This window comes from Piliocolobus tephrosceles, chromosome 5 (genome assembly GCF_002776525.5).
Source record: "Piliocolobus tephrosceles isolate RC106 chromosome 5, ASM277652v3, whole genome shotgun sequence".
NCBI lineage: Eukaryota > Metazoa > Chordata > Mammalia > Primates > Cercopithecidae > Piliocolobus > Piliocolobus tephrosceles.
In genome coordinates this window covers 104,988,504-105,004,751 of record NC_045438.1, presented here as the reverse complement: position 1 = coordinate 105,004,751, position 16,248 = coordinate 104,988,504, and the positions used below count along the sequence as shown (strand labels likewise).

The window sequence follows — 16,248 nt, the reverse complement described above, 5'->3', positions numbered from 1 at the left end:
TATATTTTAATCCACTATATTAATAACCTCTTTAAATGTGAATGGTCCAAAAGACTAATGGAACTCATTATTTAATTCTATATGGCAGATTACCTCTAATATTGTATTTACCATTAATCCCAGATAATGAAATATTGATTTAAGTTAGTTCAAGATTCCTTGACGTGAAGTGAGGTAGGTCCAACCTCAATATGAGAGGGTGAATAATGACTGAGCAAAATTATTGCTGTCAGCCTCAGTTCCCTTGACTGAGTTCTTACTAATCAGATATGAAAGAATTTGGAAGGAGCTTCCCACGACAAAAACAAAAGTCAAAATCCTTCTACTTTTTCTCTATCTTCTTACCTAGAATATCAATGTGTGGCATACTGCTGGATTAGATGAGCCACGTTACTTGATTTGTGTTATTTTTCTGGGAAAGCACCTAAAGTTAGGTCCTTACTGAGTTGCCCCTTTATAGAAGGCACATGGTAGGAGATTTACACTAACTTTGTCATAAGCCTTAGTGGAGAGCTGCTGGTTGGCTAACATGATGAAAATAATAATAGACTAGATTTTAGAAAAAAAATGCTTATTCTTTTGGATATTATACTAAGTGTATTTTATACCCAATTTCTTCAAATTTCTACAGCCTTCTGAATGTGCAAGTGAGAAGACTGAAGTTCAGAGAAATTATATAACTTCCCTGAGGAAACACAAATAGTATATTAGAAGCTTCCTCCCTCCAGCCCTTTCCATCATATTTGCTTCTTGAATTAACAATTGCTGGTTAATATAATAATGACAGTTCAAAAAATAATATTTGGGTTAGAATGATGGAAAAAGAATACAGGAAGTCTGTTTTGTTTTAGGTTTTAAACATACATATGTATCTAAGCAAATTTGTCTTTATTGGCTCATTGACTCATTCTAGAGTGCCAAGTCTGGAAAAAAAATCCTATAGCATTTAAGTGATGTTGCCTGAGTTGTCTATTATGTTCATTTTATTTAGGGCTTCAGTTTGTTTTTGGATTGTTGATGGAAAATTTGTGGAATTCAAATCGTTTAATTACTTTCCCTCAGTTGCTACATTGCAAAGATTCGATTTTCATTAAAAACCATTATTCTATTTTTCTGAGAGGTTTAGAATCCTAAAGGACAGTGATATTTTGTGTAGTTAAAAAAAATCAAGCAATTTGCATTCAGGCAAAACTTTGACTTTCAGCTCTGCCACTTACTACCTTTTTAACTTTAGGATTATTAAATAACCTCTGTTGAAGAATGGCATCTGTGCCATTTTAATAATTTACAACCTATTTTAATTCTCCTTATCCCTCCAAAGTAGTTAAACCAAAGTAAGTAATTTTAAACATTGGACACTTAAAAAGTGGAAAATACCTATTAATCAAGATAATAGACTCGAGGGAAAAAAATAGAAATGATCAGAATATCCAGACATTTTTTTTCTTATTCTACTGCCTTAAACCAGGTCAGACAACTCCTATAGGAGTGTATAAATTTACATCCCTTTGGGAAGGATAGTTATCAAAATAGTTGTAGTTGAAGATTTCTTCTAGATTTAATTCAGCAGCTAGGATTTGTATCATTTAAATCATGAAAAGTATTTATATCAAAATTATTTAAATTTATATACAGAATTACCTATGTGCAACTGAAACTGTCTTCACGATTTTCCAAATCCTATGATCCGATACTCACAAATATAACTTCATATTATGTTTCTAGGTCCGAATTCTGGGCTCGGGATTCAAGATGACTGAGTAAATGCATCTGAGGCATGTCTCTCCCATGGAGAAGAACCAAATCTGAGTAGACATTCACCCTTTAAAAAGATTGTCAGAAAGAACACTGGATCAACAGAGTGGGACACACTGAGGGGGAAGGCAGAGGAAGCAGTGCTGCCTGCTCGGGGTTGCTGGGAGCCAAAAGCTGCCCCTGGACCCAGAGAAGGGGCAAGTGCCCCTTTCATAGAGCCAAGAAGAGACCCCTGGAGCTCCATATTTCTGCCAGTGACCTTTATAATTCTAAATGCAAGAGACCTCCATATCCTCACAGGCCTCTAGACTGGCATAGGGAGCTACCTAGAGATTGCGCACAGGCTCTTCTCAAACTCTCATGGAGTACCACAGGCTTCCAAGTGCTGGGTAGCTGCAGCACAGAGCCATTCCTGGACCCCATGCCCGAAGGCTCTGCCTCCTGCCTTGAAGCCGCTGCTGCTTCTGCCAGCTGCTGGGTCAGGGAGAGGAGAGGCTGGGTGCGCTCACATGCCCTAAGTACAAGTACCATGGCCACTACTGAATGCTGCTGTGGGAGCAAGGCACGTTCAGACCATGCTCCCCACACTTTCTGAAATACCCGAAAGCTGCCTGCATCATCATTCCCAGGTGGACAGGCCTGCCCTTCCTGCTAACAACACTGCAACACAGTGGCTGTTGTCCTGCCTGAGTGTTTGATTTTTGTCCTGAGACTAGCCCGCCATCCTCATCACAGCAAGCACTTGAGTCAAAGACAGTTTCTCTGGCCTGGTCCTATCCTCCAGAGAGTCAGGGCTAGCTGGATTTCCTAGGCCGACTAAGGATCCCTAAGCCGAGCTGGGAAGGTGATCTCATCCACCTTTAAACACGGGCTTGCAACTTAGCTCACACCTGACCAATCAGGTAGTAAAGAGAGCTCACTAAAATGCTAATTCAGCTAAAACAGGAGGTAAAGAAATAGCCAATCATCTATAGCTTGAGAGCACAGGGGGAGGGACATTGATGGGGATATAAACCCAGGAATTTGAGCTGGCAATGGCTACCCTCCTTGGATCCACCTCAGATCTGACAGGGTGTCCCTGTGCTCCTCATCCAGGGAGGCGCCCATTGCCACTCCAGATTGGGCTAAAGGCTCCCATTGTTCCTGCATGGCTAAGTGCCTGGGTTCATCCTAATGGAGCTGAACACTAGTCGCTGGGTTCCATGGTTCTCTTCCATGTCCCAGGCTTCTAATAGAGCTGTAACACTCACTGAATAGCCCAAGATTCCATTCCTTGGAATCCTTGAGGCCAAGATCCCCAGGTCAGAGAGCAAGAGGCTTGCCACCGTCTTGGAAGCAGCCGCCACCATCATGGGAGCCTGGGAACAAGGACCCCCTGAATACTCCCAGGACTTGAGCATGCCATCTGGGACATAGGGATGAGATTTGTGATCTGATCTTGAGTGAAAAAAGAGCACCTATGCTGCAGCATGGGAGCTGGGTGCCCCTCCTTTGTAGGACTGAACCAGGAAGTCTATTCCCTGAGATCTGGACAGGGAGTCCTTCATCCTAGAATGGCATCACAATCAGAATGCAGACTGCTTTGGAGTGGGCTAACTCTTCTGGCCTGCTGTCAGTGGCAGATGCCAAAGGAGACCCTCTAGTTTGGGGGCGTGGGAGGTGGGTGGGTCCCACGGCCCTCTGCTGGGCTGTGATTCCTGATTTGCCCCTCTCCCCTCCATGAAAGTCCTTTGGTGTGAGAGAAGCACCTCTACCTCTTCCTGAAAAGATACCTCAGTGCCCTGAGAGTTACTTGCTATCTCCTGTGAAGGTGAGCGTTCATACCTGCCATTGGAAAACCGAGATACAGGATGGTTCAACTTGGCCCCACTTGGCTGTGCTCCCTCGACCCACTTCAGAGGTACAACATGGGAAATAAAACCCTGGATTCTGTGGCCATTCCCATCACTTGGGAAATTCAAGTACTTTCGTTTTTTACAGATCACACATAAATGTCACTGCTACCTTCTCAGCTGTCTCCTGCAAGCACCACTTACTGGCTGGGAAATTGACCTGCACAACCCAATACAATATCTGTTTTCAGAAGTGCACAGAGATGGGAAATGAGATAAGCTTCCTAAGAAATCCACCTCACCATCTCTGCAGGAGGCAGTGACTCTGCTCACTCACCCGGTACACCACTGCTACAACCTACAAACAACCAGCATTTGAGAAAACCACCACACTAAAACTATCTATAACCAAGGAATTTATGGAACTCGGTTCCCTGGAAGCACTCAGAACCAAAGCCAAAGACCTTACCAAACATACACTAGAGTCACAACCTCAAAGTAGAAGCAAATCCTTTCAAAAAAAAAAAAAAAAAACAAATTCAAAAATAAGTAGTGGTATCTTGTCCAGATGAAAATGAATCAGTATAATAACTCTGACAACATGAAAAATAGAGTGTTTCGATTTCCTCAGAGGATCACACTAGCTTTTTATCAATGGATCCTAAACAAAATGAAAATTATAAAGTGGCAGATTAAGAATTTGAAATGTGAATGGTAGGGAAATTCAGTGAGATCAAAGAGAAAGTTGTAAAGCAGCACAAATATATCAGAAAAACAATTGAAAATATGAATGAAAAACTTACTAGAGAGATATTTAAAAAATAAACTGAATTTCTGGAAATAAAAAAAAATTGAAAGAATTACAAAATGCTACTAAAAGCTTTATCTATAGGCTAGGCAAAGCCAAAGAAAGAATTCAGAACATGAAGAGAGGTCTTTCAAATTAACCCAGTCAGATAAAAATAAAGAAAAAAATAAAAGAACAAAGACTTTGAGAAACGTGGGATTTATGTAAAGCAACCAAACTTATGAGTAACAGTTGTTTCTGAGGGATAAAAAAAAAAATAGTTTGGAAAGCATATCTGAGGAAATAATTCAGAACAATTTCTCTGGTTTTGCTAGAGATTTAGACATTCAGGTGCAAAAAGCCCAGGGAAAAATAATTTGTAAGATAAACTTCACTAAGGCATATAATCCTCAGACTCTCCAAAGTTAATATGAAGAAAAGTATCCTAAAATAAACAAAAGAGAAGCATCTAATCACTTATCAAGGAAATCGCATTAGACTAACAGTAAACTTTACAGCAAATACCTTACAGGCCAGAAGAGACTGGGGTCCTGTTTTCAGTCTTCCTAAAGAAAAATTTGTCAGCCAACAATTTTGTGTCCTGCTAAACTTAGTGCCATAAATGAAGGGGAATTAAAGTCTTTCCCATACAAGCAAAGGCTAAGGGAATTCCACACCATTAGACAATTCCTACAAAAAAAAAAAAATCCAAGGAGTTTTAAACATGGAAAAGAAATGACAATAGTTGCCATCATAAAAACACCTGAAAGTGGAAAACTCACAGATCTTATAAAGCAGTTACACAATTGGAACTATACAGATCTAGGTAACAGTTAATATTATAACAGTTAGAAAACTTCAGATAACAATATTAATCTTGAACATAAAAGGATTAAATTTCCACTTAGCAGAAATACACTGGTGTAATAGATAAAATACAAGATTTAACCATATGTTGCTTATAAGAAACCCACATAACTAGTAAAGACATTTTCAGACTAAAAGAAAAGAGATGGAAAAAAGTTATTCCATGCAAACAGAAACCAGAAGCAAATGGGAGTAGATATACTTATATCAGACAAAACATTTTAAAACTACAACAGTGTTTTATATATATACACATACACACGTATGCCCTCTCTCTCTCTATGTGTGTGTGTGTGTGTGTGTGTGTGTGTGTGTGTGTGTGTATATATATATATGTATATATACCCTCTACACCAGGGCACTCAGATTCAAAAAATAAATATTACAAATATTACTATAGACAGTTATATAATAATAGTGGTAAACTTCAACCCTCCACTGACAACACTACATGGGTCATAGAAGCAGAAAGTCAACAAAGAATCTCTGAACTCAAACTCTAGATGAAATGAACATAACAGATATTTACAGAACATTCTATATAACAACCACATAAGATACATTCTTCTCATCTGCACATAAGATATTTTCCAAAATAGATCAAATCCTAGGCCACAAAACAAGTCGAAACTAATTTTAAAAGACCAGAATCTATATATAAAGTATCTACTCAGATCCCAGTGGAGTTAAACTAGAGAGCAATACCAAGAAAAACTTTCAGAACTATACACATAAATGGTAATTAAACAACTTAGTCCTTAATGATTTTTAGGTAAACGATACAATTAAGAAGTAAATTAAAAAAAACAATTTAAGTTGAAGAAAATGAAGACACACCCTATGAAAACCATTAGGATACAGCAAAAGCAATTCTAATGAAGGAAGGTTATTATGTTAAATGCCTACATCAAAAATATAGAAAGGTCTCAAATTAACAGCCTAACATTATACCTTAACGAACTAGAAAACCACAATGAACCAAATATAAAGTTAGCAGAAGAAAAAATAAAATAATATTAGAGTAGAACTAAATGAAAGAGAGAACAAAAAACAAACAAAATGAAAGTTTGTTCTTTGAGAAAATCAACAAAACTGATACATCACTAGCTAGATTGACCAAGAAAAAGAGAGAGGTGAATCAAATAACCACCATCGAAAATGATAAAGATGACATTAAAACGGATACCACAGATATAAAAATATTGTCAGAGACTAGTATGAGCATCTCTATAAGCACAAACTCTAAGATGTGGAGAAAACTGACAAATTCCTGGATGCATACAAACTCCCAATATTGAACTAGAAAAACTATAAATTCTGAACAGACCAATAATGATTCATAAGATTGAATCAGTAACAAAACCTCTCCCATCAACAACAAAAAAAAGCCCAGTACCAGATGAATTCACAGCTGAATTCTACCAGATGTGCAAAGAAGAATTGGTACTAATCCTAGTGAAAATGTTCCCAAAAATCAAAGAGAAGGTAATTCTTCCTCACTCATTCTACGAAGCCAATATCACCCTGATACCAAAACCATGCAAAAACAAAGCAAAAAAGAAAAAGAAAACCACAGGCCAACATCCATGGTAAACATAGATGTAAAAACCTCAACAAAATACTAGCAAACTAAATTTAACAGCACATCAAAAAGGTAATAATACATCACAACCAAGTGCATTTTATTAGTGATATAAGATTATTTAAGCATACATAAATCAATAAATGTGTTATGTCACATAAATAGAATGAAGGAAAAACTACGTGATCATCTCAATAGATGCAAAATGCATTTGATAAAATTTATCATCTTTGCATGATAAAACTATCAATAAACTAGGCATTGAAAGAATATACCTCAAAATGATAAAAATTCATATACAAAAAACCCACAGCTAACGTCATACTGATTGAGGAAAATTTTAAAGCATTAGTGATGAGTACTGGAACAGACAATGATGATCAGCTTTACCACTCTTATTTAATGCAGCAATACAAATTCTATCTAGTGCCATCAGGCAAGATAAATAAATAAAAGGCATCCAAACTGGAAAGGAAGAAATCAAGTTGTCTCTATTCACTGATGATATAATCTTATACATAGAAAATGCAAAGACCTCCTCCAAAAAACTAGTAGATTTGAAAAGTGACTTCAGTAGAGTTTCAGGATACAAAATCAATGTATGAAAATCAATAGCAATATTGATACACCAATAACATTCAAGCTGAGGGCAAAATTAATAATTCAATTCAATTTATAATAGCTACAACAAATAAAATACCTAAAACACCTTTAACCAAGGAGTTAAAATATTTCTACAAGAAGATCTACATAACACTGCTGACAGAAATCACAGATGACACAAAGAAATGTAGAAATATTCCTCACTAAGGGATTGGAAGAATCAATATCCTTAAGTTGGACATAATGCCCAAAGCTATCTTCAGATTTGACAAAATTCCTATCAAAATATTAACATCATTTTTCACAGGATTATAAAACATCTTAAAATTCATCTGGAACCAAAAAAGAACCTGAAGAGACAAAGCAATCTTTAGCCAAAAAAACAAAGCTGAAGGCATCACAATTACTGGACTATACTGCATGAAAGTCTTTAGTAACCTAAACAGCATGGTAATGGTATAAAAATAGACATATAGATCAATGGAACATAATAGAGACCCAAGAAATAAAGCCACATGCCTATAACTAAGAGATATTGGACAATGTTGACAAACATATGTGGTGGTGAGAGGACATGCTATTCAATAAATGGTGCTGAAAAAACCAGATAGCCATATGCAGAAGAATAAAACTGGGCCCCTATATTTCAACATATACAAAAATTAACTCAAGATGAATAACAGAATTAAATTTAAGACTTGAAACTGTAAAAGTCTAAAAGAAAACTTAGACAAAACTCTTTTGGACACTGACCTAAGGCAATAATTTACTACTAAGTCCTCAAAAGCAAACACATCAAAACCAAAAATATACAAATAGGACTTAATTAAACTATGAAGTTTGCACACAACAAAAGAAGCTATCGACAGGTTAAATAGACAACCTACAGAATGGGGAAAAAAAAGAAGTATTTGTGAACTATGCATCTGGCAAAGAACTAATGTCCAGATTCTTCAAGAAACTCAACTCAACAAGGAAAAAACAACCCCACTAAAAAGTGAGTAAATAAAATGAACAGGTTTATTAAAAACAATAGCAACAAGATATACAAATTACCAACACCTTATAAAAATGCTCAACATTAATAATTATCAGAGAAATGTAAAGTAAAACCACGAAGAGAGACCACTTTATGCCAGTCAGAATACCTATTTTTTTTTTGGGGACGGAGTCTCCCTCTGTTGCCAGGGTTGGAGTGCAGTGGCTGGATCTCAGCTCACTGCAAGCTCCCCCTACCGGGTTTACGCCATTCTCCTGCCTCAGCCTCCCGAGTAGCTGGGACTACAGGCGCCCGCCACCTCGCCCGGCTAGTTTTTTGTATTTTTTTAGTAGAGACGGGGTTTCACCATGTTAGCCAGGATGGTCCCGATCTCCTGACCTTGTGATCCGCCCGTCTCGGCCTCCCAAAGTGCTGGGATTACAGGCTTGAGCCACCGCGCCCGGCCAGAATACCTATTTTTAAAAAGTCAAAAACAACCATTGCCGGCAAGGATGCAGAGAAAGGGGAATGCTTATACTTTGTTGGTGGGAGTGAAAATGTGCATAATTCTGGCCGGGCGCGGTGGCTCAAGCCTGTAATCCCAGCACTTTGGGAGGTCGACACGGGCGGATCACGAGGTCAGGAGATCGAGACCATCCTGGCTAACACGGTGAAACCCCGTCTCTACTAAAAATACAAAAAACTAGCCGGGCGAGGTGGCGGGTGCCTGTAGTCCCAGCTACTCGGAAGGCTGAGGCAGGAGAATGGCGTGAACCCAGGAGGCGGAGCTTGCAGTGAGCTGAGATCCGGCCACTGCACTCCAGCCTGGGCGACAGAGCGAGACTCCGTCTCAAAAAAAAAAAAAAAAAAAAAAAAAAAAAAAAAAAAAAAAAGCAAAAAACATAAAAAAAAAAAATCAGATTTATCAAGGAGTTAAAAGTAGAGCTACCGTTTGATCAAACAATCTAATTACTGGGTATCTACCTGATGACTGAAAAACTACCTATTGGGTATTATGCTAATTACCTGGGTGACAAAATTATCTGTACACCAAACCCCAGGTGACACACAATTTATCCACGCAACAAACCAGCACATGTACTCCTGAACCTAAAACAAAGGATGAAAAATAATTTCTATTAGCCACATTAAAAAATAATGATAAAAAGAAAACAAGAGAAATCATTATATCAAAAAGGCACCTGCACTCACATGTTTCTCAGCCCTATTCATAATAGCAAAGTCACAGAATTAACTGTCTATCAACAGATAATTGGATAAAGAAAATCCAATGGTATATGTAGCATGGAATATCACTCAGGCATTAAAAAAAAGACAAAAACAACAGTAAAATAATGTCTTTTGCAATGGCATAGATGGAACTGAAGGTCATTATCTTAAGTGAAATAACTAAGAAAGTCAAATAATACACGTTCTCACTTATAGGTAGAAGGTAACTAGTAAGTACACATGAACATACAGAGTGGAATAATAAACACTGGATTTTCCAAAAAGAGGGAGTGTGGCATGGGGGTAAAGGCTGAAAAATTATCTATTCGATACGATGTTCACTAATTGAGTGATGGGTACGTTAAATGCCCAGACCTCACCACTGTGCCATATATCCATTGCATTTTATTCTTAGAGATTTAGAGAGTACAGGGCCTGGCGCGGTGGCTCATGCCTGCATCCTAGCACTTTGGAAGGCCGAAGCAGGCGGATCATCTGAGGTCAGGAGTTCGAGACTAGCCTGGCCAACATGGCAAAACTTCATCTCTACTAAAAATACAAACAACAACAACAACAGCAGCAGCAACAACAACAACAAAACACAACAGTAATAATAACTGGGCATGGCAGTATGTGTCTGTAATCACAGCTACTCAGGAGGCTGAGGCAAGAGAATTGTTTGAATCTGGGAGGCGGAGGTTGCAGTGAGCCAAGATTGCGCCACTGAACTGCAGCCTGGGAGACAGAGAGGGATTTCATCTCCAAAAAAAAAAAGAGAGAGAGAGAGAGGAGAGAGAGAGATTTAGGGGGTACAAGTGCAGTTTTGTTACTTGTATTCTCTAAATCTCTAAAAATAAATAATAACAACAATTTAAACAGAAATGTTCTATCTCACGCTTCCTCAGTCTCAATTTTCTCATGTGTAAGAATGGAGATCATTATGTTTTCTTTCAGGAGTGTGAGAGAAAAAATATTATAGGAGAAATGATGCTTTTTACAGTCTTCCTACCTCTGAATATTTTGAATTATTATCCCTGGTGTGGTCTAAAACATCCTCATGTCTTAAGTTCCAAATTTTTTCTAATATATATGAAATTTCAATATCCCAGAATATTTTTAATAATAAATAAAGGTATGTTACTGCAGTTTGATTCTTCTTTAAATTCACACCTAAATTCTTGTGTTTTTTTTTTTTTTTTTTTCTTTGAAAACGTGATGGAACACTATTTCTCTCTGAAAATATGGTAAAAATATAATGGACCTTTACAATGCGTGTGCCCATGTTTGTCTTCTACTTCAAACAGTACGTTGAATAAGGAAAACGTGGTTTTTAATACTCTACAGCAAATTTTACATTATGTTAAAAGGGATATCTAATTATTTATATATTATGTAATAATACAATGTATTTGTTATAGACATTGCTTGAAACCTTAAATAAGTGGCCTATGCTTACTTAAAATTCCAAAAAATATAAGTCAGTGCTCCCCTTAAGGGCATGTTGAGAGATTAGTATGACTTAGTTTATAATTATTTGTAAATTTGGGTTGAGAAAACAAATAGGTACTTACACAGGTATGATAGTATGACAGAACACTGAAAGTCTGATTCCAATGTATTTTTACTTCACAGGGAATGTATAATCACAAGTTGTATTCATATTCATTAACTAACATGAGTTTGCAGACCTCAGTATTTCTATTCACATGATTTTGCATGGCTATGTAATATGTAACTAAAATAATACAATGTAAAAAACCCAAGTTATGTTATGTGTGTCTATACACACATAAACACATAGCCATATATATATGAATTATTTTATAATGGCACTGGAATTCTGCCATATATATATACATATACATATATATGTAATTTTATTATTTTAATCTTCAGAAAACCGTAGGTTTGCCATTACACAATCTGTTGGTTATTACAGCTTTTTTAGGTGAGTTCATCATTTGATCTCCAATATATTTTTGATAAACATCTGTGCACAGAAGGTGTAATTGAATATAATCTGTGTTAAATTTTGATTATGAACTAGAATTTTATTATTTAACAAAAATAGGATGTCATAATTTGGGTTATTGCAAAAATTATCTCTAAAAGAAGTATCTAGTTGCACATATTCTATTTGGGAGGTGATCTCAGAAAGCATAGTGAGGGGTCAGAAAAAGGAAAGGAGGACAAAAGACTATCCAGTAAAAACTGTTAACAAATTGATTATTTCTGAGGATGACTGAGGACTCTATAACATATATTCCAAATTGTCTCACAAAGGCATAAGGAAGATGGGACATTGATTCACCAGCTCTAAAACCTAACTAGCTGAAGGTTTCTGATGGATAATTAAATCCTTGCACTTTCAGCCTGTCTTCATTTGTTAAACCAGAAATGTTCCTGCAGTTATAGAATGCCCCCAGGCAGAGAAACCCTGAAGTAGGACAATAGAAGATGAGTGGAGCACTGATGGTATCTGATAGAGATGTCACATCTTGCATCACTCACCTCCATTTGCACCCCATATTAAATAAATATTTTCACTGATTCTACAAGTTGGTGTCTCGTCATAATTTCTAACAAAAAATAATTATAACAAAGTCAGTGAAGAAATGCCCTTCTCTGCTCATAGCTCATGGCTAGTCCACATCAGATCATCATTTTTCTTTGTTGTTACCCATTAGATTTCCCTTACCATTATTCTGCATGCCTGCTATCTGAGTTGATTATTTGGTGGGGTCATTCAGACCTTTAACATGGGGTGTTTGAAATCCCTGCATATCATGACCTTGACAGGCTATGGTTGTTGTACCAAGCAAGTAAGTCCCAAGAGGTGTTCTGGTGACTCCTTTGAATCTCAGACATACTTATCACTGCTCCATTGTGCAATAGCAATCCTGGCCCTTTATGATAACTAGAGATGATTACTTCTGACATCATTGTAACTCCTTTATATTCCTGTTGAGTATAGCATGAGGAACCAAAAATGATTAGTTATCAGTCCTGGATTTAGATCTAGGTTCTTTGAGACCCTGCTCTTGTCCCCTGAAGAGGTGACCATTCTACCTGCAGTTACCTGGACTTTTGTAATTACATAGACTATATTTCAAAGAAAGCACATATTTCCAAGTCAGTAAGTAGGTTTTTGGTGAGAATGACCAATTCTGTTTTCACTGGTTCCTGATCCTAGTCACTCATCTCTCAGCATGAAGTAAGATTATTAGTTTAACATATGTACCACATTTTGAAAAACAGTGCTCTAAGTTTCCTAGATACTGTTTCCAAATTAGAATTTTAACTGAACCTATAAAAATCAATTCCAATGATTTATCATGATAGTATCTTCTGAGTGATATATAATAAGGCAAGTAGATTCTTTGGCTCAGGAGGCATTCTTGTACATTATTTACCACTATGTTAGATTTTTGATCTGAGGTGATGTTTTGCAGGATTTCATTTTATTAATTCAGATATTAATAAATATCTGATTCTATACATGGTGATTCTATATATGGTGTTCATAAAACAAATGTCTTCCAGAAAAGGGAACTGCATATCTAGAACACATACTAATCTCGTTCAGGACAAATGATTAAATCTCAAGTTGAAAGTAGTCATATATAATTCCTTTCCACAAAGTGCCTGGTTGATCTATTCAAGAGATATGATACTGAAGGTTCAGCATTGGTCTCTGCTGCTAGTGTGTCATATACTGAGCAGCAGCAGTAGTCAGGTTACCTTGGATAAGAGGGACCCAGTGGGATTGAGATAACACATAGATTACTTCTTGCATCCACTGTGCAAATACTGAAGTGTTTGAAGACTGACTTTCACTAGAAAAGTCATTTTGCACACAAGATGATTAAGCAACTCTTATGTGAAAAGCGCACTCTAGAGGACATAGACATAAGACAAAATCTAAATACCATGTTCCTCATCCTAAAGTCCCCCTGCATGGCATTTCCTCTAGCCATCTGGTCTCTGATGGTCAATGTTCTCCATCCCAAGGCCTTAATGATGGAGTCAAATTATCCATCACTAGCCAAAAATTCTTATTTCCCACCATTTTTCTTTCTAATAAGTAGATAACTTCAAGTATATGTCCACTTAAACATGTCTGCTCTCATCACTGTCCTTCAGAATCACCCCTGATTGAAGCTATATACTCATAGTGGTTCTTTTTCTTTCCACACCAAAATACTGATATAACCCTTTGTGGATTTTTTTTCCCTTCCCTCTCTGCTGACATAAATAATAGTCAGTGAGGTCATACGTATATGCTGAAGGAAAAACATCAGTGAAACAAAGATAGGTAATTTTAGGCCTAGATGACATGCTAATCTATTGTACTATGCTTTCTGGACCTATTTAAGTCAAATAACTTTTTACCTCTTTATTCTTAATGCATAATATCTGTACATATTAATGGGGTATGTGTGATATTTTGATAAAAGCAAAGGATGTGTAATAATCAAAATTGAGTAATTGGGATATCCATCACCTCACACATTGGTCTTTATTCCGTGTGGGAAATGTCAAATCTACCCTTCTATCTATATGAAATATACAAGAAGTTATTGCCCTATTGTGCTACCAAGCACTAAATCTTATCTTCTATTTCCTTCTATTAACTGTAGTTTTTTACCCATTAACCAATCTATCTTAATCTTCTCATCCTTACTCCCTTTCCCAGCCTCTGATAACCACCATTTTGTTCATTATCTCTCTGAGATCAATTTTTTTAGCTACCCCACTTGAGTGAGGACATGTGACATTTATCTTTCAGTGCCTGACTTATTTCACTTAAGATAATGTCTTCCAGTTCCCCTGATGTTGTTGAAAATGACACGATCCCATTTCTTTACATGGTAGAATAATAATCCATTGTGTGTGTGTCACATTAAAACATTATTTCATTGTGTATTATTCAATTTATATATATCAAAATGTGATATTATATATATATATACACACACACAATGTAACATTATTTATTAGTGGACACAAATTGATTTATCATAATATTTCCATTCTACCATGGACCATTGTTGTAACTCCCAGATTAGCCATCTAGTAATATTCACCTTTTAATGTACATTTCCAGTCAGTTATCACTTAATGCTCTATAGTGAGAGTCTCAGTTTTGGCTAATGGCATATCGAATTTGTTTGTGAAAAACAAATATTGCTCTGTTTTAGGAATCATGGTGTCTGTGCCATAATTTTCCCATTTGGGGCTTTCCAGAGACTTTCTTCAGAGTCCTTAAGAGCCACAGAGTGTGCCAGACCAAGTGGCCTGAGCGGCAGGAAAGGAAATACTACAGCCTGAACCATCTGTAGTCCCCTTTTCCATCCTAACCTAGGTTACACTTAAAGCTGATAGTTTTCTAATTTATTGAATAAGTTAACTAATGCAGTATTTCCAAGGTTACTACTTGTGTTCTCTAACATACATAGGGTCCTACTGAAAGGTATGGCTACATTCTTGGTAATGGATTGTTTGTTGTCTTGGAGAAAATGTTTTCAAATATTCCAAACTATTGAACCATTGACAGAACCATGAACATGGCTTGGGAGCAAGGAAGTAAACCTTTACTGCTGAAAATCTCAGTTAAATGCTAACAGCTTTTATTTTATTAATGATAAAGAACATGAAAGATTCCATTCTCCCCATTAGAAAATATGGCAAGCTCCAGATGCTGTATTAATATCTTGTAATAAAGATAACATAGGTAAAGTAGAGGCTGCAATTGCAGCTAATATTTGATTAACTTTATATTGATTTACAATCTCTCTCCATGGTCTTTATGGCTTTTGGAAAGTCTATGTCCATGAATAAAATGGGATGGTGACAGGGAACTTCCTTATTCATCTTTTTAATTTTTGAGATTAGTATATGACATTGTCTCTGATCCTGTATTAAAGATTAACGAAAAGGGGTCAATATAAGGGGAGCACACATGTGTGTTTAAGCGTTATGGCTTTTACTCCATAGACAAGTGAAGAACTGTGAGGATTTTCTATTGCTCACATGAGCATTCTCTTCACCAGGCCCTGAGGTATAAATTATATTAGTTTTCACTATACAAACCACAAAATTTTCCTATTGGAATATTATTTATTTTGATTTGCTTGAGATTAATTCATACAAATAAGGTTTATTTTATTGCTGTATAATATCATGATACAGTCCAAATCACTTAGGTTTTCTACAGGCTTTCTGTTTTGTACCATGTTTCTACTTACCTTAAGTAGATTTTAAAACAAATTATGTCTTGATATTTGATAGAAAATGTTCCTTTTCTTCTTTCGCACTAGTGTGTTGTTTATTCTTGGTTATTTACTATTCTGTATCCATTTTATAATTATAATTTCAACTTCCAACAAAAATTATTGCCATATTAATTAGGATATTATGAAATCTATTAAAAACTTATGGAAAATTATATAACAATATATGAATACATCTGTAGTGTATATATATATATTTATACACACATTCAAAATAGTATTTAATGTATAAATTAATATATTAGCTAATATAAAATTATTTTATATTTTATAATACAGTTTTATAAGTGTATAATTTTATGATATAACTTTACTTTGCC

The 16,248-nt window shown here is 36.2% G+C and overlaps 1 non-coding gene across 1 annotated transcript; it reads right to left on the bottom strand.

Annotated features, from left to right (window-relative positions):
• Positions 1-11,525: 11,525 nt before the first annotated feature.
• LOC111554658 lies at positions 11,526-11,598 on the bottom strand. The gene has a single exon (XR_002735313.1). It is a non-coding gene; the product is annotated as a small nucleolar RNA SNORD65 (small nucleolar RNA).
• Positions 11,599-16,248: the final 4,650 nt, after the last annotated feature.